A 27,061-nucleotide genomic window follows, 5' to 3' on the forward strand; every position below is an offset into this window, starting at 1 on the left:
CTCTGACTCAGACTTGCAGACTTAACAGTCATATTTTCATTTGAAGAGGTTAATCCAAATCTTTAGTTGTTAAATCTCTGGGGCTGGAGCAATATACTCTAAAAAGCATTTCCCATCTCCCACCATTTCAATGCCCCAAAGCAAAACTGCTCCTCAGGCTAAATATGTATATGAAATTATTGTTCAATGGCAGCACGATTGATTAAAACAGAGATGTAAAATGTAATTTCATAGTAGTCTGAGGGCTAAATCAGTGTAAGAGCACTGCAGCTACGGCACAACAACCACATCTGTAGGCCAGTATGGTTGCAACAAAATAACAATGTTTTGCCCTTTTTTGATGATGCATTATTGATAATACCGCAGTTGTTAAAAAATGGACAAAAATAAATACAGAGTAAGACAGCGTGTTAAAAGCAAGGGACTACAGCAAAACAGCGTCCCCGGCCTCATGCTATGATCTGCTGCTGACTGTCATCTGGCCTGTGAACAGGACCAAAAAGGTCACAGTCGCTGGCGTTACTGTTGGAGCTATTGTCTTCAAAGCATGTGTTTGTGCGTGTGTGCTTGTGTGTGTGAAGGGCTGCTGTGTGTTGCTGGATGTACCAGCTTCTGTGTGCGCAGGAAGTCTGGTTTTGATCAGTGCTGAAGGATTTAAAGCTAGTAATACCTTATCCTGGCTTGGTACCAGTGACATACTTTTCACTAGTCTACCTCTTTGAACTACAGATCCTCTGTGGGGTGGGAAAAAAACAAATCACATGTAACATCCTCTTTTTGTATTTCTCTGGATGCGGCTTTGAAGCTTACTGTAGCTGTTGTTTTTATGATGGTAAATGCTGTTGCTGAACCTTGTATTGACACATGAAATGTATTTTCCCCTTGTTACATTTCACATCACTGAGGGGATATTCATGGTTCAGAGAGTTTTGGTAGGATGTGCATGCACAACAGCGGGGTAATAGATGGTAAGTTATACTTAACTAAAAAAAACTTTCTGGTATCTTTAAAGAGCACTCATTAACTCATTCGATCACATTTGTTTTATCAATACAAAAACTGTACTGTAAAAACAAGCTGCTGCACTGGCTGTCTGCTATTTACTCTGTGACAGCAAGACAACATAATTTCATTTTTAAACTTTCATAAAGTTTTCGAGGTGCCGATAGGTGGATTCTTTAACCGTTGGCCAGTGCCAGGCTAGCTGCTTCCCTCTGCTTCCAGTCTTGGTGAGGTAACTATCACCTGGCTATAGATGTTGATGCTATGTTATATTTAACGCACAGATGAGATGAGTGTTTTTTATCTGTATTCACTATCTTTGGGCAAATAAATGTATTTACTTGAAGGAAATATGATTAGTTGATGCTACTGTCTAATGGTACAGCAGCCAGTTAGAGGCACCTGTTTGCAATATGGACTATTTAATCACCTCAAGTGCTGATGTGCCCCCGGCAGCGGTCTTGTGCCCTGTCGAAGTGTCCTTGAGCCCGACACTGAACCCCTGTACCTGCTCACTCATCTCTGCATGGCAGTATCAGACTGAAATGTAAATGTGTACGTCAAGTATCAAATGCAAAGAGGTACGCAGAATTATGAGGGGCTCTGAGAAAGCAACAATTTTGTGACTGCTGTCACTTGTGTTGGACACAACAATGGATACAATGAGAAAGTACTTTGATCAGGATGTTTAGCATCCTTCAACGCCTCAATCAAATGCAGAGGATATCACCTTAATGGGTTAAGACTGGCAGAGAGAACGTGATTCATGATAAGGCTGGGGCTAATTCCTGAAGGACATCTACAGGCTGTTTTGGATCTCTACAGGGCATCTATGGGCTATGGAACACTGGACACACACACACACACACACACACACACACACACACACACACACACACACACACACACACACAAAATGACAGCGGTAGCAAAATCAAACCTCTGGATGTATCAGATTATACCGTGCAGTACATTCAATTACATCTGATGGCAGATGCTGTAAACAAAATCAAACACACATAATCTCGAAGATTGGAGCCTTCAGTTAGATATTAACCCTGATAACCAAAGACCTGACACAGGACTAGACATATTAAGACAAGGAGCGGTCTGTGAGGGCTCTAAGCTGTCTGACTCAGCAGTTTATGGATGTGGATTTATCCAGCGCATTGGGAATACACACACTTTAGAGAAACACAAATGAGGACAGAATATTGAGTGAATCACACATGGATTGGAAACACTGCCTTGCTCCCTATTTCTCTCTCTCTATTTAATCGACTCTGCTTTAACTAATTGACTTATTTTATTATGGTAATCAAGTGTTGATTACCCCCAATGTAATGCAGCTGTTGTGTTGTGCATATAAATATGTTGTGAACGTAATAGATTGATTAGTAATAATGGATCACATTAATGTATTTATTCAACCAGAGATTTTGTTGAGATTATTTGCTCTTCACACTTACCTACGGCGTTAATACTGACTCTTCTGTGCTTTACAGAGGAATTATTTCAATTATTAGACCTAAACTTCTCAATCCAGACCTGTAATTTTGTCAAGCGATTACTGTATGTAATAATAGAATGAAAGTTTTCAGCCTGTTATCAACATTTCTAGACATTGTATTTTTCTCATTTTACTCAAAAGATGTGTAGGATTATCTTATCGAGGCCAATGCGTGCGTGAAAGTAGATAATAGCAGGGCAAATCAAATAACTGATGGTCAGTTTACTAATGCTTGTCTTAATTTTTAAAATGATTAAAATGGAAAGTCAAGCAGGCCTTTTTACCTCATAGCCCCCGGCATATGCAAATAACAGACTCACCGTCCCTTAGCCAGATGACCTTGCTGCCACTCTGCACGAATGATGGCTCCCAGGTCCTTCAGGTTGTCTTTACCATGCCATCCAACATTAGTCTCTCTCGCACTCTGCGGCTCCTCTCCGACTTCTGAAATATAAAACAGACCCTGGAGTGAACTTTATTGTTTATCCCAATTTAAATGAATAAACTCCCAGGTTAGATTTCTAATGGGAAGGTTAGGGGGCATGTGGGGAGGTGGAAACCAGGAGGTAAAGAGGGGGAGGCAATTTGCTAATGGAACATGGAGGAAAAAATGGTGTGGACGCAGTGTGAAAATGGTGATCTCAGTGAAGGATGAAAGAAGAGGCGAAAAATAACCTCGGTCTGTCTGGGGAGAGCTAGAGTGAGCTATAGGGCAGGAGCTAAAGTGGTTTAAAAAAAAACATCATTAACTGTCATCTTCATCTCAGGTGCAAGGCTCGAGAGCGAGGGGGTGGAAGAGGGAAGGAGGGCAGGGAGGAAGAGGAGGGGGTACTATATTTGCCCAGGAGATAATTCAATAGCCTACAAACTTCATTTAATTACCTGCTTTACATCTCCAAACCACCTCCTCCTCCCTTACCTTGCGTTTAACATGCAGGCGTCCCTGGAGATTGCCTTGCAGCTAATTAACTATGTTAATTAGAGTCTAACTTGAGTCTCATCACACAAACTTTGTCCAGATGATGGCATTACAAAAAAGTTATCGCCTGAAACCGGGTTGCTGTGCAACTGTGTGTCCAGATTAGAAGCCACAGACTCTGTCAGCAAGATGAAGCTCCAGGATTTAGGCCTCTTAATTCACTGGAACATTATTTACAATCTCTCTTGACTGGCTGGAATGGAGGTCATTTGAACTCCGTACATGTTTGGCTGAAACGCATGCACAAACATAATTTTCAGAACTCTACAGGCACGAGCGCCCGTTCTTTGGGTCTGTGCCATCTATGCTGCAGATGTGACGCTTTCAGGAGCATATGGAGGAGACTTCAAGAAATTGTAGAGAGGAGATGATAAGCGTTCATGGTAAACTGATTTTCAGATACATTCATTTCCAGTGTATTTTCTGTTCAAGTTTAAGAGAGCTGTGAGGTTTTTGAAATGCCATGTTTTAGGAACGTAACAGAACCTAAATCTCTTTTAATCACTTTAAATGGCAATGCAATCATCAGCGCACCGTTGCCTCAGTATGATGTGCACCAGCAGAATCTGCAGGCAATTTCCAGATATGCTGATTCTACAGTACTCTTAGATGTACATTTTTAAAGCTGCAGCTAGTGTTGTTTAATTAGATTATATTCTATTGTAAGGAGCACCTTATATCATATCTTAAGACAGCACACTCTGCAGAGACTCAGCACCACAGAGCAGTGACCCAGCACTGCTGTTTACACCATCATTAAAGACAACTGTAGGCGATATCACACGCCTGGTTAACCACGTCCCTCTAATAGCCTGTCATGTTATCTGAAAATACAGGTGATTTCTATCAAGTGGATAAGTGGCCCTGGTCGATAAGATATAACTGACAGTCTAAGAGGCACCAACAGACCATATTTAACTTAATCAAGTGAGCGCGAGTGGAAACAATCATAAAAACACTAATAAATGACGGAGCATATTTTTCCTAAAGGAGCTCTGTGTCTATGTATTGTGACAACACTGTGTGGTGCTGAACGGTAGGAACCTGGCACAGTTAACATCTGTTAGGAAGTCAATATACGAATTAAGGCAACATGTGAAAAATCAATTACATAGACCTGAGCTACTTGGATCTGCTAAAAGTATCCTTTTCCTGTCTTCCCTTGCTCTCCTGGGCTCACATTCGCAACAAAAACACTCGCGTGACACCAAGCAAACGTTCAATACACCAAATGTGAGCCGTGTGTGCCAGGGAAGTGGACTTGTAGCAGTTAGGCATGATGAAAAGCCGACCTGCCAGCAGTGGAAAACAAAAGGAAGCTTCTGTAGATTATTGCTGAACGGTTGCACGGGGCCTTGAGGAGGTGCTGAGCCGCTAAGCATATCTTGATTAAACACTGAAATAGTGCGGATTCCTCTCTGGGACTGGAAAAGTTTTATTGTTTTTTTTTTTATATTTTTGTCCTTTCCCTTTCTTTCTCTCATCGCTTCTGCTTATTGCTGTGATTCTGAAGAGTCTTTCATCACTTCAGAGCATTTTAAGATATCATTACCTGTTCCCACAATGGCAATTTGCTATAGCTTCGTCTCAGACTTCAAAGAAAAAGCAAAGCAGTCATTAAGCCAATGTGATATCTTCATACTGGAGGTGATATTTGTCTTTTATCACAGGTTTTATTGTTATTCACTTGTTTGTCATGTACTTTTTAATCACCTCTCATTTTTTTAGGACAATTTGGGATCCATCAGCATGTACTAATCCACTACTTTTTGTGACTTGAGAGGACATTGGATTTAATGACTTACAGTAGATTTATTTCATAGAGGTTCACACTTACTTTAAGCATAACCACAATATGAGTCACCCTAAACCATAGTCATGATTCTATTCTTAACCAAAACCAACTGTAAAGCTAGATGACAGCCCCTCAGCTTCACTCTAGTCAAATCATCATCAGCTGGATCCAATAAATACCAACAGGAACAGTGCTTACCGAAGAGTTAAGTGGGACAACACTGAGGCTTAGTGTGCAAAGTTGTGAAAAAGTGTGTCTCTGTCTAGTCTGAGAAAAGGTTTTGTTGCAGTCGCTCCTCAAACAGATTTGGAAAACAATAACTTGCTCCATGTTCTGAGGGTGTTTGTGTGTTAAAAACAAATATGGGGCAGCAGACGAAAACATGCTGGCTAGCACAAATTAATTTTTAAGAAATGGTCCCGTGCAGTTTTACGCAGCCTTATACAAATTCTACAGCTTTCCGGATGGGGCTTTTCTATTTGTGTTGTCCAGTTAATAAAGAGCATTTTGACATACTTACGTCACATGGACACACTTTTAAAAATATTGCGATTTAACCATGAAATATATATAAAATAGGAGGGCGAAGCACAAAGAAACTGATCTTTCACATCTTACGTCTTTATCCCACCCTGAGGCCTTATACTTTCATTGAATTAATCATATAGCCCCCACCCCCCCGGGAGCATGGGACATGTTCTTCTGTGAAGCAGCCTGCACAAATCCCATGCAGCCTCTCCACCTCCCAGTGTGTATAGCTTTTGCTGTATATGTGGCTCTGAGGCAGTTTTACATCATTTCCCAGGAGGCAGAAGTCTATTTATACAGGATCCTAAAACAGGGTAGTCTTAACACGCCGCCCCCCCCCCCACCACCACCACCACCTTCCATGGCAGCAGCTTTAGGTGACAATGCTGACACACAGCCACATGATAGTCCAATCTAATCTTTTAATCGCTCTGGTAACTTCATGTCTCTGGGTGAGTTGGGGCAAGCTAGCGGTGGGGATGGGATATATTGTCTGCAGAGATATGATATGATCCTTGAACACATCAGAAAAAAAACACACACACAAACTCCCATGCAGACATATACACACTGTCCCGCTCCACCCCACCCCCAGAGTACTATGGTGAAGCCTCGTGTATCTGTGGGTATTAACAGATCAGCGCAGAGCAGCAGCCACCCTGCTTTAAAGTCTTTTCCTGAGGTAGTGCTTCAGAAGCCTGCTGCAGAGGAGGATAAACGCGAAGCAATCCCCCAGGCCCAGCGCCTCCTCAGCTCCACTCAGCTCTCTTTGCTGCCCCCTCCTTCTCCTCGATTCCGCGCTTATCCCCACTTTCCTTCCATCCCTCATTATTTCTATCCCCCTTCTTTTCCTCAGCATCTCATGCCTTCTGTCCTACTATCTGTCCCCTCCTTCCCTCTGGCCCTTCATATAATTCTCCTTTCCGTGCCTCCTTATCCTGCTCCCCTCCCCTTCTGTGTCCATCCCTTTCTCCATCATTGGCCCTCATCTTGCTGTTTTTCTCTAGAGTTCAGAAATGCACAAAGCTTGCGGCCCCTTTTTGCCAGCTAGAGACTGAGGAGCTGATGGTTACGCATTGTAACCATAGTTCAATGAACACAAGCTGAGCTCTGTAATGGGACTCTTTAAGCCTTGGCCACTCATCTTAGTGTCTTCATGCCCTGGAAGTCCATGCTCTCCTGATTCCTCATCCACCAAGTCTTTAGTGACTAGTTGATCAGCAGGGAAACTGGCTTATGGGCAATGAGCTCACGATGCACACTCCCTCACAGACCCAACTGGTTTTGTGCCTCCATGTTTAGTAAAAAATATTATTTACAAAACATATACCTCACAAACACATTAGTTCAGCAATGCAATTGTTAATAAATTGCTAATAAATGGTAGTTGGTTGTTTGTTTGTGGACAATGGATTTGAGCATATGTTGTCCCACATGTGCAACTATTAACTGAATAACAGTGTGAAGTCTGGCTGTAAATCATTTACAGCAAATTCAGCTTAAAGTTTCTATGCTGCTTTGAAAATGTAAGTTGACTGAACTTAGGTAGAAAACTTGGTTCAAAGTTGTCCTTCAGGTTTTGAAAATGCAAACACAATTGAGTTAACTCCACTTGCGTAAACTCTGGCAAAGGCCAACTCGCAGTATGTCACCCATCAGCCGGAGCTTTCAGTGGTTCACTCAGATCCATCGTTGTCAGATTCTGACTCATTTGGAGGCACATTGTACGATAGTGTGACGTGTACAAAGTGCTGAATTCAACACTATCCGAAACCATAGCTAGCATTGCTTTCATTATCGTGAAAAGAAACAACTATGATGCAATTTTTCATGTATTAAAGACGCAGAAAGTTTCCATCTTGTATGTTTTCTGCAAAACTACAAAACAGAGGCACCTGGAGTGGGTTTTTAGTCTCGAACAGTGCATGCTGGGAGGTCTGTTAATATGCAGATCATTTTTCTAGAAACTTAATGAGTTGAGTGAACTCACTGCAGCATATTCATTCAACTCATTTCAAAGAAAAACTTCAAGTCTGAACAACTCGAATTTATAAGGTCTGAAGTGGTCTGAAAGATAAAAAACAGAAATTCCAAGTTAACGAAAACATTTACAGCACGTTTACGTGAAGTTAATGAGAAAAATTTGTTGATTCAGCTAAATTCCTGTGTCGGCAATGACTGAAGAGTGAACTATAACAAGAATGCCTTTTACTGAGCTAAATTATTGCTGTAAGAATATATTGCAGAGATAACATCCTGTATTGTGAGACTGTCAGAGGAGGGTGTGATTTGACAAATGCATGAGACTTCTCTGTTTGTAGAAATGTCTTTTTAGAGACTTTTTGGATCCAGGAAATTGACAGTTTCCATATTCTCTCTGTTATTTTATTGTCAGTCGGTCCCCGGGGGCATCCTAAAGATTCTGCAATCCAAAGACACTGAGAGACGACTGCAGTCAATATATTGCATTGACACCCTGCCAAGACATGCAGACAGAATGAGTTCATTACATGTAGTTCTAAAAAAAGAAGAAGGAAAAAAACTATAATCTACCTGAAGCAAGTGTACTTCGTTTTGAAGCAAACAAAAGCCGTAATATATTCATCTTCTCATTGTAAGGGTAAAAGATTTCCATGTTATTTATGAGACAACAAAACAACTGTGCACTGAAATGACTGAGAGGGGAGGGAAAAGCTAAAAATGGGTGAAGGTGCAACTTGCCGGTGGTAATCCCTGTTAAAGACTAGACACAGAGTGAGATGATTAAATAAAGTGACACGCAGACATACGGGCAAACATCTTTCCATTCAAGCAGACAGAGTGACAGATGAACACACAGACAGACTGACACTAGACCAGGGAGGGGTAAGTAGGCTGAATCCAAATTAAGCTGATCAGAGCTCACTGTGAGTTAATCTAGTTATGTGGATAAAGGACTTCCCTATGGCTAAAAACACAGCAAGTTATGACTCAGTGTGTGTGTGTGTGTGTGTGTGTGTGTGTGTGTGTGTGTGTGTGTGTGTTTGTCTGAGTGTGTGCACACATAGGAGAGAAAGAGAGCATGAGCGACTGTCTGTTACCCAGCATGCACTGTTTGTATCTGTTTATCCGTATTTAAATATACCCGCAGACTCATGAGCCTCGAAAGCTTTCTTAACAACTAACAGTTGCAATCTGTGTTTTGTGCTCTTCTTACTCACGCTTTCAAATGGAAGCTGACTTCAACAAGTGCTTCAAAAGGCCAGAGATGTATTGATTTGTGAGGCAAAACTATGCTAATGACAGACAGGCTGTCAACTCTGACGAGCCTGACAGAGCCTTCACTGATGAATTCTGTTTGCCTGTTTAAGTCTGAACAGTGTGTTGAGTGTGAGTATTGTGTATCTGGGACTTTTTTTTTTTTGCATGTTTATATGAGAAAATGTGAGACTGGCTGTCTGCTGCCAACATGAAGCTGCTATGTGTGTCTGTGGGAGGAATATAAGGGGAAGGGAGACTGCAAAAGTGAGCGTGGTTGGGCAAGGAGATTTTTTTGAAGAGCATATCACGCTAAATGAATCTACACTGGAAGCTTTAGAGACTCAGGAGGGTTCATAAGCATCTCCCTCTCATGTGTATAACACTTCAAACAGCAGTTTGAAAGCAAAACAAATATCCAAGTCAATCAGCCACCTTTTCTTCGTCTCTCTCACCCAGCAATCTTCACCAAAAGACATCAAGGGTAAATGATTGCAGGGGTGGTTATCAACCACCAGAAATTCGGTAATACCGATGCATTTCATGAAATTAGGTCTCACAGAAGAAAAAGACTGAGAAAAAAATTAATACAAATTCAATCAGCTCTGTGTACACCCCCTGAATATCAAAGGGAACGAGGGAAGGGGAGGGGCTGAACTAGAAGGCCAAGAGATTTAAGTTTGAAATAAGCTTCAACTTCAAACAACTCCTGATTTTCATAAAATGCTTTCAACACACTGTTGAGCTTGAGTATGCGTGCAATGAAAAAGCATTATTTACTACTGAGAAAATGAATAGGAGAGCTCTATAGTGAGTCAAAAAGAGAGAGAATGAAGGGGCAATTTCCCTTGCCTTTCTACACTGGCACAAGGCTCCCCTGTGCCGAGCAGAGAAATAAAACATGGTCTGAGAAACATGACGGTGGAAGTGAGAGAATATGCCTTTAAGATAACACGATCAAGGAAGGGAAAAGGTTCTCTTAGCGGCTCTGGGTTATTCTTATCTGTGTATGGAGCCAGACTGAAGTGAAGGCCTGTTAAATTGGTCTATCCAATACAGTGAGGCTGAAGACTGAAAATGCTCAGTGTTGATATTTAAGTCTCACCGATGAGACGAGTCTCACAAAATAGGCGAGGGAGATGCAGCTGTATAGAACAACAACAAAGCCATGCTATATTGTCCCGTATTTCAATGCCAAAGCTTTCAGTCAAAGATCATTACTGTCTGGCAAATTCTAAAAAGTATGGACTTCAAACTTTAAGGACTCTTTTAGTTACTGATCATTGACTGGATGTTTTAGTGTGAGGCATGAATTTCTGGTTTGGAAGCCTTCGTGTACGTTGCAGCTGAGGTTTCATTATTGCACTTTACAAATAAAGCAGGTTTTCTGATTTGACCAACAATGAACTCCAGATGCTTCTTTTAATAAAAGAGTTCAGGCAAATGAACCTAGTAGAAAGGTGATACGGTTTTTATTTCAAATACTCTCACACACAGTCTCAATCTTGCGTGCCTGACCTCATCTTTTCTCTTTTTTTAGCACTCACCTCCACCAGGCATCTACTCCAAAACACCTCTGCTGTTCTTATTTTTCAAAAACACACACCTCAAGTCTTTGTGTGCAAGCATTACCCTGTTGCTCCCAGAGAAGACTTCATTTAGATGTCTCAGGCGGAAGATGCTCAAACGAGATGAACCACCTCTGAAACAGATACACCTGCATCTTCCCCTGTCAGAGTTACTTTTTATGCATGCATATTAGTAGCACACTGGCTCTTTAATAGTCATTATAAAGCACTTATTAATGCCATTAAGTAATTCCCTCAACAATCTCCTAATTACTGCTTACTGATAGAAAGTAAGGATGTTGATGTACATGAATTACGACCTTAATGACCAAACTCTAACCCTTAATAACTCCCAGAATAAGGTATTAATTATTATTATTATTATAATGCAAATATTTTTTAGTGATTTTTTACCTCACTCATACTCTCACAGTAGTACACAATACCCCAAACAAGAGGGAAAATAAATAAATAAATAAATAAATAAATAAATTCATACATACATACAGTAATGAAAAATAAATAAATCAAAAATCAGGAGAATAAATAGGAAAAAATACTCAGTATACACAAAGTAGCTGTACATACACACATACACATATATGCATATACACACATAACTGCATATACAGAGTTACATATAAACATGGGGGGGGGGACGACTTGGGCTACACTATATTAAGGGAAGGGAGTTCATCCTCAAAATACAATAGAAATGGTTGCCAAACTTTACAATATCTATGGGTAGGGCCTGAGCAGTGTATTTAGAATAAGGTATTAATAATTCTTTTTTTAATTACTAATAAAGAGCGTTTACGCTACTAATATGCACGCCAATAAGCAACTAGTTAATGCTGACGACGTGCACGTCAATGTGAGGTGCTGAATGACCTGCATCTGATGCATGTGCATGTCAGCCGTGTGCACAACGTGACAGCAACAATCTGAGCTCAGATGTGATTCAGATGCAAAAGAAAATAGATTTGGGTGTCACTTTCCATAATTGCATCTGCATTGTAATTGAAAAGGGATACATCCATTTGATAGATAGATCTTGTCTGTGTGTGTGCGTGTATGTGTGTGCGTGTGTGTGTGTGTGTGTGTGTGTGTGTGTGTGTGTGTGTCTTTTTCATTGTCTCGCTGTCTTTTGTACACATTTTTTCTCTCTCTAAAGCTCTCTGGTTAGACAGTTGTCAACAGGCAATTGTCTTGAAAAATGTGACACTTAGCATGGACACAAACAATCTTACTGCGCCATTGGTTAACTTGTCTGGCGAGATTTCAGAGCACAGTACTGTAGGTCTTGAAACTGCGAAGCTTCAAAGCAGAGGCACATTGTGCATGCACATCTCTGTATGTTTCTCTTTTCTCATGCATTCATTGTACATGCACATTGAGGTGGTATTCTGTTCAATATCGTACTGATTCATCCTTTTGAAACAGTACAACAGTAAATTCTAGATCAGAAGAATTTATTGTTATTTTGTTTTTCTTCCCATCTATTGACGCAAGTGCTACACTTATGTTTATGATGATATTACACACTGTTAGAGAGCTGAGATTCTCGTGAATCAGTTGACGCAAACCTTTTCATGACACAATCACAACACAGGGCACAATAAACGCCAACAGCAGACAAACAACTGTTCATAAAACTGAGGCAACTCATCGATTACATCTCTAATGCCGTGATCAGACTATTTTGATCAGACGACTTTGTTGTGGCCGTCCAATTACCAGCATCATGGCCAATCGTGAACAACAATCAGGCGTCTGTACCCGAGTAATATAACACCCCAAACAACCTGTCGTGCAGTGCCTGGGAAGCCTCACGACACCAAACAACAGACAGGAAGTCTAGCATGTCAAAATTTTTTTGTCTTGACTCGTCTAGTGTGACATCTCCCACGACATGTTCCTGAGAGTTCACCAATCAGGTGCTCTCCCCTGAGCACAGTCAGGTAACCACGGCGAGGAGGAGGAGGGATGCTGAGGTTGCTGCTGTCAGGCGTGACAACAAAAGAGAGGAAAAGTTTGCTGAGCTGTGGCAACAGTACTCCTGCCTATTTGACGTTTCCTCGAGGGAGTACCACAACCGAGTCAAAGAAGACAAATGTTGGCGAGAAATAGCGGAAGCACTTCATCAGCTGGACGAGTAGCTGGCTATGCTGTCATAACAGCATCCCCGGTCCTAACTCCGGGAATACGCCTTTCATTACTAACTCCAGATCAAGCATTACAGTAGCCTGATGATGTGGCAACACAGACACACCAACACAGAATGAAACTCGTACCAAAAAATCTGGGAACATCGACAGAGGTCCAGACAATCCAGTGCAGTAAAAACATTAAATATGGTAATAATCAACAGAGAGATGTCTTCTTTCAAGTTAGTTCAGTTAGCAGCCGATGTGCACGTCTTCCCCTTGTCTTTTGTGTGTTCCCCATTCAGACTCCAGAAACCCGTCTCCGGTGACAATGAGGAATCTCAGGTGTCCAGTGACGCCTCACTTGACCAATCACGATCTGCCACATGCAACCAAAGAAGCCAATAACGGTCTGAATTGGACAGAAGGGCATCTTCCTCTTCTTCCGCTTTTGCAGATGACTGACTCTTCGAATAGCCAATGAAATTCCACCGATATGCCACCTCAGTGGGTTATTTATAATTCCAGTCAATCAAGGATTTCAATGCTCATCAGGATTTTACACACAATTTGAAGTGCTTAATATACTAAATGGCCAATAAAAAGACACATAGCCAAAACATAGGTATAGACACCTTAAATATGAATATAGAAGGCCAACATTTACATCCCATGAGTATAAATACAGATATTTATGCAGATAAATGTAGATATATTTTTGGAGGATGCCTTGTTGCACCACTCTGTGTTATTGCTATCAGTTTTTATTAAACTTGGACGAGGGTAAGGCTGCATGCTGTGGTCCTGTTATGTTTTCCAGCTAATAAGTCCCTGATACAGTCATCTGCAGGAATGCAGATGCACAACATTGCTCAATGCCAGTAGTACTTACGGTGATTCTGACTGCTGGGGATAAAAGTTCAGAGTGTTACCTTCCAAATATCCATGCATGTACTTCAAATGGTTCAAGAACATGAGCTTGTTTGGGTGTATGTTGGACAGGCGTTTTAGGCTATTTTTTACTGGACTGCCACTGAAAATTGAAAGTTAGGATACAATTCCTTGTAATTTATACTAAGTAATTTATAGCAGCTGCACAGAACAAATCTTCCTCCGGGGAACTGCTTAAGTTGTACAGCAAGTCAGTAGTACAAAGCACATTTCCACAATCACTGCTTCTGTTAAGACAATGTGACTTGTGAATCGCGAGGGAATAATACGAGAACAAGGTGTAACTGTATGTCTCACTCACTCTCCATTAATCCTCGCTTTGGTCTGTTTGCTCTTTCGCTTGTCATCTACAGTCTTTCATCACAACCAATCTCTTCGCTACCCTTGGACATTACTGTACCCATGTATCTGCAGCGAGGAAACTTTTTAAAGTCTGCCAACACTGGATGATAAAAGCACTTCTGCCTCATGCAGAATGAAATCTCTCATTCAGTGAACAACTACACATATGGAGAACAAAAGGGACAGAAATGTTGAGCCACCATGGTGACGATGACCTTTTGGAAGACTAACTGTGCATTCATTAAGAGAAATTATTAGTGGCAAAGAACCCATTTTCTCCAGGACCAATAATTAACCACGCTTTCACCCGTAATATCAATCCACATTTTTATGACGGGGAACTGGGATTGCCGAATTAAATTTTCTAAGTTAAACATTTGTGCAAAACCAAACCGAGCACAGCAGCATGCACAGAGCAGGGCTGCAGTGTGGAAATGAGCGACGACATTGAGACTTTGATTAACATTTAGATTAACCTCTCTGTATGAGAAGAACTTGCTCTAAAGAGATGTCACTACAAAACGGGATGATCTATGTGATGCTTTTAGACACATGCAAGGCCAAATGACACCTCAAAGGGACGCTTTTATGAGAGCAGTGGCATTTGGGGAAATGACCATCAGTGTAACAGCACTACGGCCTCCTGACGTCAACTATTCTTTCAGCTCTGAAATGATTTGACTGACTGAAGGCAAAACATTCTGGACACTTTCATTGAATACAGGAAAATGAATGAAAATTGTTTGAACAATACCAAGGATAATGCTGTTTTTATTTATTTATTTATTTACTTTCAAATGCATTATTTTTACACTTTAGGCCTGGGCCCCTTTCTTCCCACATCACTGAGTTTCATTGTGGAGGATTTAACACAGATCTGGATGTTGCAGCTCTTCAAAGCTGAATAAAAATGCATCTGTAGCTGCTGTCAGAGAAGCAACTGCTTAAGACTAAAAATGCAAACGTGCGTGTTTATGAACAGCTAGCTGGATTGAGGCTGATGTTTTATGGTGAACATCGTACGTGAAGTCATTTTCAGAAACGAATGACTCCTTTTCTAAGTGGGATGATGGTTTTAGATAAGAAAATGTAGGATTTAACCCTACATTTTCTGTGATACACTTAAATACCCAACACAAAACTACACAACTAAAATAGGCACCCTGTGTAAAATATCCAACTAAAAAAAGAAAGATGTGAACTCAGTTAAAAAAACATGACGTTATTAGAAAACAAACATTATGACTGGGTTTTGTAATCTGAACTGTAAACTTATAATCTGTGCATGCATTTTAAGTAAGCTGGAACAAATTCACCAACCACAGATACATCAGTTTGTGTGCCAAACACTTTCTGCTGAAATAGTTTGCAATTAAATCTGCTTAATCATGAACACATCACACACAGTCTCTAATCACACTCGCTCACATTAACTAATTATGAAACAACTATTGAAGTGTAAAAATATTGTGGAGCACAGTCTACTGCAAAATAACACCTGGAACAATTATGAAGGAACATAAAATGAGACTCATGTCCATGAATCCATGGCCCCAGTGCATGCTGGGATGCTTGCCAACACACCTCATGTAACTGCAATCCCATGATCAGCACATATGGTTTCAACCCTCTACTCATTTTGCCTTCATTTCAAAAGAAGAGCTGGCTGTTATCCAACATGCTGTAACTTCATCCAGGATCAGCAAATCAATCCTATAACTGCATTCAAAGAACCGGATTAGCTGCGTCAGAATAAACAGGATTATTTTAGCCCGATAACAGCATAGCCTGAATTAGTTAAGCCTCATTGAATGAGCAGGGCCCTGGTCTGTATTACTAAGCTCCCACAGTCGGAAAGATAGTAGGAGGTTGCCCTGCACCCCTTATCTCTGATTTCACACCAGTGTATAGCTCCAATCCAGATAGAGTGATGATTGTTTAGATATCAAGGCACAGTTTCTGGTCTGAGACTAACAGTGCCATCACAAAACACACAGTCATTCAGTTATTTGCTGCAACTGGTGCAGATTACGCATTAGAAAACATACAGCACAGAGCTATTGAAGGCATGCTACTTAGCTACTACTGAGGGAATATAAGACAAGAGCCTTGATGGGAAAAGAAGTTCACTTTTTACAGCGTAATATCAGAAGACCTGCTCATGAAGGCCGACCTCCTTGGTGAAGGGCAAGTTGTGCAGAGTGTTCAGTACTGATGAGAAAACAACTATGGTTCAATTCAGGAGCTGATGGTCTGGAAAAAAGTCACATCTTGAAAGCCTCTGTGAATGGCTGTCGAACTGCAGACATGTGTCAGAAATGTGCTTCCAGTTTGATTGTTTGAGGGCTCCCTCGTTGTGCCTCTCTCCTTCTGCCTTTGTCTCTCTGTCTCTGTAGCTGTCTGTCTCCCTCAGCCTTGTGAAAATTGAAGACTGTGGAAAGAATGGCCCACAAACTGCTTTACAAAATGGTGGAATGACAATGGGGCTGTTAAAACATCTTCGCCATCCTAATGCTCATCCTATCGACGTTATTGATTTCCCATTCTGCTAGCAAACCTCGTAGCCCGGTGGAAGGAAGAGGATCCGCCTCGGCCCTTAGCGATGGTCAGCCGAGTCAGTTTAAATAGATACGTGGACCGGCACACATGCTGCCACGTTCACACACACACACACACACACACACACACCCCATCTGGGCCTGAAATAGCTCCATGTTCAAAAGCAGCGGTTACCAAAGTCCAAACTTCAAACTCCTCTCACATCAAGTCCTGCCAGTGAGAAAGCAGAGAAGCCTTCAGACAGCACAGCAAGTATCTTGTCTTTTAGCCTGTCTGCTCGGCCTCTTTTCTACTTCACTTATTCTCCCGTGGCAGCCGGAGGCTCTGACCTTGTGTAATGTCCTCCATCTAACTGGCCACTCAGACAAATCTTGCCACTAATGAGAGAATGTCACTTGTTAGCCAGCCCCATTAGCTCTAGCCCCTTTCTCTAAATCTACCTGAGAGAGCATGTTGCCCCCTAATGCATACACTGTTACGCTGACAGCTGAGAGACAAAGACAGCTCACAAATATACGCTGCATGTTAACAGTCACACAAACGTATTCCTAAGGGTTCACAGATTCCACAGAACTGTAGTGAAAGATGCTGTGAAATGCACTGAGATTCAACACATTGATGTCTGTTTTCCAGCGTAAAACCTACTGTAGGGATGTGATTGGGAGGGAAACAAAAGCCATATGGGCAAGATTGAAGAGTGAGTGAAGATGAGGGATACGATAAGGGATACGTGGGGACTAAAAAGGAAGCTAAAAACAGCAGGGTTGATGAGATAAACATATCAACCAGGCTGCGAAAAAATAACAGTGGCAAGAGCTTTTTGAAGTTTTGACACAACGTGCAAGAGTGAGTACAAAAAGGCGAACAAGAGAACACCAAGAAGAAAATTTGACAAAAAAAGGAAAGCACTTGAGCATTGTTGCCATGTATCATGTGGATTTGGATTGAAATTCAATACAAGACATTTTTTATTGAGTTAGCGCAGAGCTCAAGCTCTTGTTTTTCTTGGGTTTTCCTTCAGACCGCCCTCACCAGAAACAGCCACAGAGGTCGTGCAAGCAGCTGATAGGGACCCACATTTATGTTTACTGTTAGTGGCAATTGGGACAGGAACAAAAGAGGAGGTCAGGTGACACAACAAACAGTCCACGAAGGGAGGACGTTGGAGCAGATGGAACAGAAGACTTTCAACCAGGACACTGCTGTTTGTGTCCCATGTAAGTCAACTTACGAACATGTAACTAGTGTACTCATCTTAACCCTAACCAAGTAGTCTTGTTGCCTAAACCTAACCAAATTCCAACTGTCTCACATTATGTATATGTTGGGATTCTGTGTCAGGCAACTTATTCTGTAGTCCGCGTGTGGGAACGTGTTGGGTTTTTTCTCCTTTCATCAGATTTGTTTGCTGCATCAAGGTTAAAAATAATACAGCAGACCATGCCTAATGTTAGATATTATGCTTTATCGGTACTGTAATGAGATTTATTGACTGCTCAGGCCCAGTTTAATGCAAAGTGTACTGCAAAGAAAATCTGGAATATTGCTGCAAATAACTTAGAAAACCATTTGAAAAACTGAAGTCGTCAACAGAAAGAGGACAGATTAGTATTCGGGGTGTTAGTGTTAACGCCTTGTTGCAACTACTGGTCTAACAGCTTTAATTAGATTATGGTAAAGTGAGGAAATACACATAAAAAACCTAGAAATTGATTTTAGAAAAAAACATTTCTGCTTTGGAATGACATTATTCCCTAAAATGACAAAGTCAACTGGAAGTGCCTCTGCTTACTGCTATCACTGCGCTCCATTACCACATTATATCTGTCAGAATTGGCACATGGAAAAATTAATATGAGAGTAAGCACAACATGAGCGCAGGCCTGACTAATCACAGCCTGCCAACATCTGAAAGTTTCTGTGCCTGTCCAAGCAGTCAGACTTCATCACACTGGCAGCAAAGCAGCAGAAAGCAGACACAGACGCTGCTTCAGCGTCAAAGTGTCGACTCCAGGAAAAGCATCTCACCTTAGTCATGAGGCTTTTATCTTTGCAATGTGATGAAGACAGACCGGGCAGTCTTTTTTTTGTATTTCTTATAATCTGAACCTCAAATTCTGCAGCGTTACAGCAGAAAAAAAGCAGTGCTCTGAACGACCCCGCCTGAACAACCCTTCATCGACCCGTCCAAATGGAACCATTGTTTGGCTGGAAAACTCCACAAGCGGCTGCGGCTCCTGTGGCCGCCACATTATGAAGAAGATGATAGATGTATTGTGAGAGGTCTTTCAGACCTTCGACCATGTTCTAACTGAATGGTTCCCATTAATGCACACGCTCTTGACTGGAGAATCTATAAAACAAGGAAGTCAAACACGTTCGATGAGCAGCCATTGCAAATGCAAACCATTGTTAACAGTGTGTTGAGAGTGCACTCGCGCACAGCAGGCGCACTGCAAGCCCTCTGACTCCGAGTTTCTGATGTTAGGACGCACTTTGTGAGAAAAGACAAACGTCCCCTTCTTGCACCAAAACAAACATTTGACACAGGATAAGTGTTTGGGAGGTTTAGGAAATGATCAATGACATTTTGACCTCAGTCAGTCTTTTAATTTATGAAAATATATTTGCACAGCATGAATAACTCATCTAACAACAGCACAGTCACGCAGTTCAACCTTACAATTTGATTAAATTAACTGATAACAGATGATATTTTATGTTCATTTCCACCACCAGATTTACACAACAAAGCCAGATTTAGATTATCAACTTAAAACACATACATATATTTCTTGCCTCGTCGACACTGTTAGGCCACGATGTTCCACTACAGTGAACTCGGTTGAATTTTCAGAACATGCAGGTTTCAACCTTCCTCCTGCAGGTGATTCATCACTACAGACTCTTACTGCTCGGTATGAGGTGGTTTGGTCTAACAATTCCTAAAGCACACACACTATACATTTTTCCTCTCGCACCCTCTCTCACATACACACACGCTAAAGAGAAAGGTCAAGGTCAAGATGTGTCTTACTCATACTGCACCGAGCTCTGCAAACTCGTAGAAATGCTCAGAAATAAAGCGTTTGCCTGGACAAAGCGTAAAAAAGGAAAGGTCATACAACTTACTACTGTTATATAATACACTAAATTATTCACTGCCATTTTTCTTACGGCTGCCAGAGACTTTGGAAGAGGAGAATTGGACTTAATGAAAAAGCCACTTGCGAGATAATAAAGACAGAGGTGAAAGGAGGACAAACTGTCAACCAAACGATCACCAGGTCGTCCCCGTTCATTGTGCTGCATTGTTTTTTTTTTCCTCTCTAGTGCAACACGCTGAAAAATTGTCCCAGGAGAGGTGACCTGCTTATGTACTGTGCTTCCCCTTTAACCTAGCTGTAAGCCATTCTCACCTGTCAGATCACTGCCTGGATGTGAGCTTATGTGTGTGTGTTTGCACAGGTTCACACGCTTGTGTGTACTGATGTGTGAGTGCGCACCTGCGTGTGTGTTTGTGTGCACAAGTGGGATTTTTTTTTTTTTTCATACAAGAGGAAAAGCATTTTTCTCAATCCTTGTCAACAGCCCAAAGCCATTCAAATGAAGCTTCAAATTTTTATCTTCCTATGCTTCACTGTCTCTCTCTCACACTCACACACACACACACACACACACACACACACACACACACACACACACACACACAGAGCGCCATGTTTCCATCACTTCAGAGGACATTACATTGACTTACAGTCATTTCCTGAGGACTAACCATAACCACTACTTGCCTAACCCTAACCTTTGCCGAACCTTAAGCCAAGTCTACATCCTGAAATCAAATGATTTACATTCGAGGCTTGTGTTTTGTCCCCATAAGGATGGCAAATCCCCATAATGTGACCCTGTAAACAGATTTATGTCCCCACAACGTAACACACACACACACTACTTCAGCATTTTGAGAATGCAATTATGTCTACAGTTACCGCAGTAATGAATAAGGCAAGTGTTCTCAGATATGTTCGTCAGTACTCTGAGGTGTGCAGCATATGTGTGACAATGTGCTCGATATATTTGCTTGAGCATGGATGTGTGTGTGTGTGTATGTGTGTGTTCATACAGGCAGCCCAATGTTATTTACACAGTCTAGCTCTCAAACATTCAATCAGGGGCAGAAAATTGAATGTTCTTTATCTTCCACAGTCTAGCTCAGGTGCAGTTTATATTCGGAAACACCACTAACTCCATCTCCTCTCTATTCATCTTCCGTTACCCTTCTGTTCTGCTGGTTTAGCCCAGTGTAATCAAAACTGTAATTGGTATTTACAGTAGTGCGACTTGTAGATTTGAGGTTATGTTAGGACAAGTATTTACGAGAATGGTTCATGCATAATAAAATGGTGTTTAGTACGCGGGTATGCAGGACAATACTGGAGGTCAAGCAAATTGGCATTATGCAATGAGCTTTGAATAACATGTCCTAGATCTTTGTTTACTGAAATCTAAAATGAAAACATCCTCAGATGCAGGAGAAATTCTGCTAAAGCATTTTCAGGTGAGGTGTCAGCTGATGGTGGTATGGAGCTCTGCAGCATTTCGTTTTCTTACATTAGGCAGCTGCAGCTGGGACTCAGTGTGTTCTTTAAGGGCTTTTATTGAAAATCTAATGTCATTTTTGCACACTGCAAGTCTGACTCTGAGTTTCTGATGTTAGGACGCACTTTCTGAGAAAAGACAAACGTCCCCTTCTTGCACCAAAACAAACATTTGACACAGGATAAGTGTTTGGGAGGTTTAGGAAATGATCAATGACATTTTGACCTCAGTCAGTCTTTTAATTTATGAAAATATATTTGCACAGCATGAATAACTCATCTAACAACAGCACAGTCACGCAGTTCAACCTTACAATTTGATTAAATTGACTGATAACAGATGTTTTTTTTATGTTCATTTCCACCACCAGATTTACACAACAAAGCCAGATTTAGATTATCAACTTAAAACACATACATATATTTCTTGCCTCGTCGACACTGTTCGGCCACGATGTTCCACTACAGTGAACTCGGTTGAATTTTCAGAACATGCAGGTTTCAACCTTCCTCCTGCAGGTGATTCATCACTACAGACTCTTACTGCTCGGTATGAGGTGGTTTGGTCTAACAATTCCTAAAGCACACACACTATACATTTTTCCTCTCACACCCTCCCTCACACAGAAAGGTCAAGGTCAAGATGTGTCTCACTCATACTGCACCAACCTCTGCAAACTCGTAGAAATGCTCAGAAATAAAGCAATTGTCATTTAAAAATGTCACTTTGTAGGTAGACTTTGCATGCACAAAGAATGAAATCAAGTTTTCATGTCTCTATGAATGTGCCATAGATTATTTGTTCAGGTCCAGATTTAGAAGGACGGTTTTATACGTCCCTTTATATACAACAAAACCATTTTTCAGCAAAAAAAGTAACAACTTCACACCAATCCTTCAACAAAATCGCAAAATGCTCAATGCCAATATTCCACATAATCTACAATGCCTGTGCATGGCAACCACAGGCTGCACAAGGACTGGTTTAATTCAGTGGAAGGCTTTGTTAAAGTGAGCGAAAGAACGTGGTTACGGTTTAAAAGAAGCCATCATTAAGTATTGGTCTGAGAGGGGATGTCATCTCTCATCTCCAGCATGACACTCTGACACGCTGAAGGCTCATTCACTACGCCGACCTTCACACCCTCACTTTACACTTGGCTTGCATAAAGGGCACACTACTTCCTGTATTGGCAGGGAACATTGGCATTGCTCATAAATTGTGTGCTGCAGAATCTAAATGGACTGCTTGATTCCTGTTCAGTTTGTAATGAGAAATGTAACTATTTTTGTGTCGTTCATTATCTATTTATCCATCATTTCAACTTATTTGAGGTGCAAGCACTTACATAAGGTAGAATTAGGTGGATTTTTTTTTTTTCTTTTGGTCATGGGTGATTGTTTTAAATACTGACAACATCACCCACACAGCTTCCTGTATTGACAATGCATTTATTATTTGTGATGACTAATGAGGAGGAACAAATAGCATTTCAGTTGGGATTGTGCCACTAAGTCCTATGGAAACAAAGTGAGTAAATATCTGATAATTGCATGTGTGAGCAAACCTCTGCTGCCAAGATTTGCTCGAAGAAAAACCAAAGCTGTACCGACAATATTCACCAGATATGTACATGAGCTTTCAGAAAATCTGAAAATTTGCATCAATGCAAAGGCCATTGTATATTTTTCATTAAATAAAAATGCAATAATCATGAAAAATTAGAAACTCACGAGCTTGTTTCAAAATTACAGGGGGTATAAAAAGGGACAATGTTTTGTTTTGCCAAGTTCTTATTCTGAAAGCCAATTAGCTAAATGTATTCACACCATTCCCCTGAATGTGTCATGCATTTGGAAATAGTTTTTGTTTTTTTTTTTAAATCATTTTGATCATTATTTTTGCTCAAAGGCTGGAACTAAATGTGTGTTCTCTCCACCTCGAGTCCTTAGTGTCTATGCCGCTTGAAAACACCAGAGGACAACGCACTGAAGGTCATACAGTTGTCAAAACACACTATGTATTTAGACACCAGTAAACACTGCAGTCTTTTTGTGGTCATTTGTCAAGAGCAATTGTGGAGAATAACATCAAACAGCAAAAACACTCTCAAGTTTATACAAATTAACCACATGAGAATTAGGCAAGTGTTTATATTTTGAACCCAGGCAGATGCATAAAGAAATTAACACAAGCATGAACACACACGTATACATGTTTATATGTGCGTACACACACAAGCATGTGTGGATGCGCATTGTTTGAGACAGCACAGCACAGCTTCACTGTGAGTCTGCGACTATAAGCTGGATCATCATGTCATTTGGTGATTAGGCCTTTGTGGACTATAGGGGTCTATAACCATGCATCCGGGAAACAGACCCCCCCTTTGCTTTGCCTTGTCCTCCAAGTTGAAGACTCTCCCGCCTCTTTCTTTTCAGGCTTGGCCAAGAGAGTGTTCAGAAAACAGTGTGGAGAAGTGTTCTGTTAGCCCATACAGCCTTGCGGGTTTGAAGATGCGTAATTTTCTCACAACAAGGGTTCCCATGATAGCTCTCTGCTTTGAGTAGCTATTAATGCCCTTTCTTGCTCAGTGGTTTGTCAAATGCATTAATCTGAGGCTTGGCAATGGATGGAAAGAGGCAGAGGAGGGAAGATGTAGAAAACAACAAGAGGAGCGGAGGGGAAAAAATAAAATAAACAAAAACAAAAAACTACATGCAAATCCACATTTGTTTATGTTTGTATCACTCATAATCCTTAGCCACAGCAGAGATTTGAGCACCTGGCCACCCCCACTGCAATCTTTTATGCCTTGTTCTGTCTGTCTGAACGCTAACCTCTAGTCAGCGAAGGCAAAATTGCTTGAAAATTACCTTGCCAGGTTCTGTGTAAGATAATTTCTCCCTCATCATGGCAGTTTGTTGTGTAGAATTGTGAACCTACCAGATCAATAGGTATAATTACTCTCTTCAACTCGTAAACCTACCAGATCAAACATTATCTGAATTTGCTTGAAAAGGAGCCACACGCCTTTCACCTATGACTGATACACTGATTGCTTTTCCCTTAATTTTCTTTTTTTCCTCAGCCTTTTGTGTTGCACTCGCGGCTGCGTATCTGCATAGAGTACGAGAGCCTTTCAACACTTGGAGGAAAGTTTAAATGAAAGGAACTTTTCTTGGCTGTGTCTTATAGAAACTCCGCAAACTGCTGCATGTTCAATACAGCATATTTATTAGGAGCAACACAGCTAATGCAGTGACAAGCTCAATGAAGTGGCACTGCAGATTTGATGAAACCTTGAGTGCCCCTTGGCTGTCTTCCCGAAAAATGCTCCAGAAAATGCATGCTAAAAAATGTCCACGTTTGGCAAGACGGAAAAGACAAAGGACAAGTTCCTCTGCTGAACCAAGTTCTTAGTTTCTACGTCATAAAAATAAACCATAAACAAACTGCTGCAAACTTTCTAAAAGAAAACATTAGATCTTAAATAAAGTATTCACATGTGCTATATTGCAAAGTACCAAATAATTATAAATATCACAGATTACATAGCAAGCATGCAGACACACCACATCTACAGCACACTTGTTTTCTGTTTGTGCACTTCAACTATTGATTGCGATGTCAAGTTGCAAACTAATGATTATCTAATTAGCAAATTCAAGAAATCTGAGTCAGATTAACAATGTTGCGAGATCAAAGAAAATGCTGCACGTTACTGAGGAGTTTGCAGCGAGAACAGGAAGGGGCTTCCCATGGGACGTGTCGAGTTGAAGGCGATAAACACGCAACCCACGAACTCAGCATCTCTTTGGGTAATTACAAGGGACTTCAGGGGCTCTTTGTCTGAGGGAAATGAGCTGTGCATCGTGTACGAACACGGTAAAACAGTCTCTGGATTCATTAGATTCCATATCTAAACAGAGAATAAATAAAACAATATTAAGTTGTGCCATGGCTATGCTTCCCACTGATTTTGTACAATTACTCAAGGAAAACCAGACATGCACAAACAAGGCGGTAATGACCTGTTACATTGGGAAAATTTATCTAAAGGGCGTTTGCTGGTAAGGATTTTTTTTTTCCTGCTCAGTTACAACAAGGGCAGGGAATTAATTCAAAGAAAGATGGCCCAACTTATGATTTACACTTTGTTCTTATTTCATGAAGCCACTGAACTCTTTTACTGTACATGACGACTGAGGATGATGCAGATATTTCTGCCATTGTGCACGAGCATGTTTAATGAGATGTAGGTTCAAAGAATATTTGTGCAGGCAAGACTTCCTCTGTTCTCACTGTGACAGCAGTGAAGGTTTTCTCAGGCTTTCTCTGATTTTAACTCATCCTAATCCCGGTCTGTGCAAGGCAATCAGTCCCTTGTTGGGTATTTAGCGCTTGGCTTCAAAACAGTGTCACCTTCTGGCTCGGGGGCTGAATGGAGTCTTACTTCTAACTCTCCTGCATAGCAATGACACAGAGAGGACACCAGTGAGGTCTCGCTGATTTCCCTTACATCATTTTAACATCTTCTCTGAAGGCTTACTGATCCCTCCGTGTAGTGATGGCAAACTCTTCCCTAAACTATGATACTGCAACATCTTAGCATCCCCACATCTCATTTCCTGCGTATAGTATTATAATGCAGTTTTTTTCAGGTCTGACTGAGGTCAAGATGCTTGATTCAGACAAACAGAGGCTTCATTTAAATCCACTTCTTTAGATGTGCCTATACTTTGTCTGCACAGAGCACATCAAACATTTCATAGTTTCGCAAAGCACAAACAGAACATCAAAACATTCACCTGATGGGGTTTTCCCATTACAAAACCTTTTATTGCTCAATTAAAATTCAATGCGAAAGTTGTAAAGTTTATCTGTGCTGGACAGAAGTTGTAGCTGTGAAGGTGATCCGCTAAGTAAAGCCTACGCATTCTATTATGGAAATGCAGCATTAGCTTTTATGATTAGAGAGTTAGATCAGAATGTGAAAGCGACAACAGCTATGTTGACGAAAGAAAGAAAGAAAGAAAGAAAGAAAGAAAGAAAGAAAGAAAGAAAGAAAGAAAGAAAGAAAGAAAGAAAGAGGGACATCAGCTCCAGCTGACAGCTTTCAAGCAAGAGTCAGTGGAGTAAGAAGAGGGGCCGTTCCCTCTCTTCCTTTTCACACCTCTCTCCTGCCTTTTCTGATCTGACCCTCACCATCATCTCCAGTACTCCCCCCTTTATCCTCCTCACCCCCACCTTTACCTGAGCCTTGCATTTCCCAGGGGGCATTAAACTCACTGGCCCTGTTTGATTTAGGCAGGTCGAGTGTCAGTGTTCGCTACAAGCCCATGGTGAACCATGAATAATGGATCTGCCACGGGTCTGAGTCCCCCTGGGACTCCCAGCTGCCCCCTCCCCTCACTCCCGCTGTGACTGGAATAGTCAATGTCCCATTAACAACCAATGATTCATAAAGGTTCTCACTGCCAGCGCACAAGAAACAGGAAACGTGAAAGAGAGATTGTTAATTGGAGACAGATAATGGAGCCCAATGTATGTGTTTTACTAATATGTTTGTAGTCATCAAGAAAATGTCCATATGAAGACCATTAAACATATGGCTTTTGAATGAATAAATGAATGAATAACCAACTGAACTACCAACTGTTGGTATGCTAATTTCCAAAGCACATTTTTAAGCTTTCTGATGCAGACTTCTTACGATGTCCTAGAAGTAATGAAACAAGCAGTTGCATGAAGGCTTCCAAGACTTCCAGCTTCATTCTTATCCAGGTCATAAAACTCAAAGTCCCACCCCGAGCTTCAAAAGTCCCTGTGGCTTGTTTA

At 41.1% G+C, this 27,061-nt stretch overlaps 1 protein-coding gene across 1 annotated transcript in view; it reads right to left on the minus strand.

The window, feature by feature from the left end:
- LOC139329156 (cadherin-22) overlaps nucleotides 1-27,061 on the minus strand; it is a 157,239-nt gene that overhangs the window by 110,786 nt on the left and 19,392 nt on the right. The window contains exon 2 of the mRNA XM_070959325.1: nucleotides 2,833-2,956. The gene's annotated coding sequence lies outside the window, so the exon portion shown is untranslated. The remainder of the gene's footprint in view (nucleotides 1-2,832; nucleotides 2,957-27,061) is intronic.

The sequence above is a fragment of the Chaetodon trifascialis genome, chromosome 3, assembly GCF_039877785.1.
Source record: "Chaetodon trifascialis isolate fChaTrf1 chromosome 3, fChaTrf1.hap1, whole genome shotgun sequence".
In the NCBI taxonomy this organism is placed as follows: domain Eukaryota; kingdom Metazoa; phylum Chordata; class Actinopteri; order Chaetodontiformes; family Chaetodontidae; genus Chaetodon; species Chaetodon trifascialis.